This window comes from Nomascus leucogenys, chromosome 3, assembly GCF_006542625.1.
Source record: "Nomascus leucogenys isolate Asia chromosome 3, Asia_NLE_v1, whole genome shotgun sequence".
Lineage (NCBI taxonomy): Eukaryota > Metazoa > Chordata > Mammalia > Primates > Hylobatidae > Nomascus > Nomascus leucogenys.
Genome location: NC_044383.1, coordinates 52,654,831 through 52,657,290, shown reverse-complemented (window position 1 = coordinate 52,657,290; position 2,460 = coordinate 52,654,831).

Below are 2,460 nucleotides of genomic sequence, written 5' to 3'. Positions count from 1 at the left end.
TAATTAAGCAGCTCTGTTCAAGATGAAGTCTCTCTTGAAAAACTAAACCAAATAATTTGATGGTGAAGTTGTCTTTCAGCCTAAGTGATGAAGCAATAGAAATGCAAAGTCTTTATTTTCAAAGAAATAAAGAAAAGGCAAAACACTTATTTTGCCAAAGAAAAGCAAAATTCTTATTTTCAAACAGGAAAAATGACATCACTCTCTGGTGCTTTATTGCTTCTTTACCTGTCATTCATGAATAAGAATCATTATCCTTTATTGAGCACAATGAACTAAGCCGTATGCTATGTATTCTACATACATTCCTACACTTATTTCTTATAACACTGAGAGTTGTCATTATCATTCTCATTTTCTGGATAAAGAAGTTGAAGCTTAGAGAATTGAAGTAATTTTGCCAATGTCAGACAGCTGGTAAGTGATAGAATCAATTTTCAAGTTCAAGTCTCTAATTTCAAGTTACAACCATTGAGCAGTATGCTACACTGGATCAGCCATGCAGCTCAGCATAGCCACCCATTTTGCTCACCTGACCATGACTTCGTTTCCTTCTGCCTGTGAGATGACATCATTGCTCATAGCTATTTAAGTCTCCATAGTAATATTCGTTTAGATGCCTTCAAATTTTTATGTGGGGGTGAAGGCAGGGATTGGAGGTTGGGGGTGATTGTGGTAAAAATCAGATCGAAAACTGGGCACTGTGATTATGTGTAGCTAGCTAATTATCATTTCAAAAGTACTGTTGATAGGCGATCATATACTACATAGTTTGATGTCCACAGCCCAAATAGAAATCAAGCTAAGCTGTTACCCAAATTAGTTTGGCATAATTATATTCATGGTGTGCTTTAATTTTTGCTGTTATCTTCCATTCTTTTTTTTTCTCTCTCTCTTCCTTCTCATTATCTTTTTCTTTGTCAGTAACACTTTCCCCAGGCCCTGCCAGGCCCATAAATATACACATTGAAATAAATAATTAATTAAAGCTTTTTAAAAATTGTAAGGATGGAATGTATTAAATAGAGTGATATCCCCTGTTCTCCATATTTAACCATGTTAGTTTGAATATCAGTTACAAAAATAACCTATGCAAATTAAATTGCTTTTCTTTTTTGCTAGTGTGTTGAACTTAACTGACTTTTTCCCCCTATGTATCAGGAACTCATCAAAGATAAAGAGACCTATCCCTGGTGATACAATTATTTGAATAAAGTTATTTAAAGAACATATTAGCCAAAATCCCTGGTGTAGCATGTTCAGTTACTAAGAACAAGGCAAAAACCAAGAATGTAAGCAAAAACAAATCTAAGTGCCAATGTTCTAAAACTTTTGGACTTTATGTATGGCAGAGCTCCTCCTAGCCTCATTCAGACCTTATTTCTTCTTGCCAAATATACAGTTCTAATATGTTTGGCTATATGTTTTCCAAGGCCCCTGAAGATATAAGAAATGGATGAGAAACTATGTCAGATAAGCATGTTGAATGCAGCAAGATGCCACATTTATCATCTTCATTGCAAATGGAGCCAGGAAATCTAGAGTAAACATTAAGAAGCAAAAGCCTAAAAGAATGACAATAACAACACTATGACTCGTGTTGACCTATTTAATAATATGATAATATTAACTAAGACTTTTATTACAAGTGACGGAAAACCAATTTAATCAACCTAAAAACAAAAGACAGGAATTTATTTCAAGGAGATTGGGGCTCCCTAGAGTCAAAAAAGGAATTGAACCACCAAGTTTTGGACAAAGTAGGAATGCAGCTGCACCTTGGGAAAAACCACCATTCTGGAACCCGAGCAGAACTCTCTTCTTTTTCTGTCAGTTGCTGTCTGCAGGTAGATTTCTTTCATCTATTTCACTGTAGACAGGCTTTTCTCATGTTGTTAAAACATCACCATTAACACCTTTTGACTTTATATCTTGCAGCTTCAATTATATTTTAGAAACTAATCTGAATCAGATCCACTTTAAGAAATCCTGAGAAATGGGTTCTGTTTCTGAGTAAAATGCAGGATGTCATGAAAGGTGAACATTACCAAAGTAACAACTGAAAAAGCTATAAATGTAAAAAAATCATATTTTAAAAACTTTGAAGAGTGTGGAAGCAAGAATAATTAGATAAACTAAAATTCTGCAAAAGGAAATGCATTTTTTAGGTGAGTAAATGATTACTGCCTGTTTTATTTCCTTAAGGCATTTGCTGATTCTGGGAACAGATTGTGGATTGGACATCGTCCAGGCAAAGAGATTGTACTGGGGAAGAGGGTTAGAAGCAGAGCTTTCAATGATTATTGGGGCCAGGGTGATATGTGGACGTTTGCTCTGTGTTGCAACTAAACAGGAAACTAGGGGATTCGGTAAGGAAATTCTAATAGGCAAATCAAATCTTTCACAGTCTTGGAGTGGTTAGAAGAAAAAGTTCCCCTAGAGAGAAGCAGCCTATGTCAA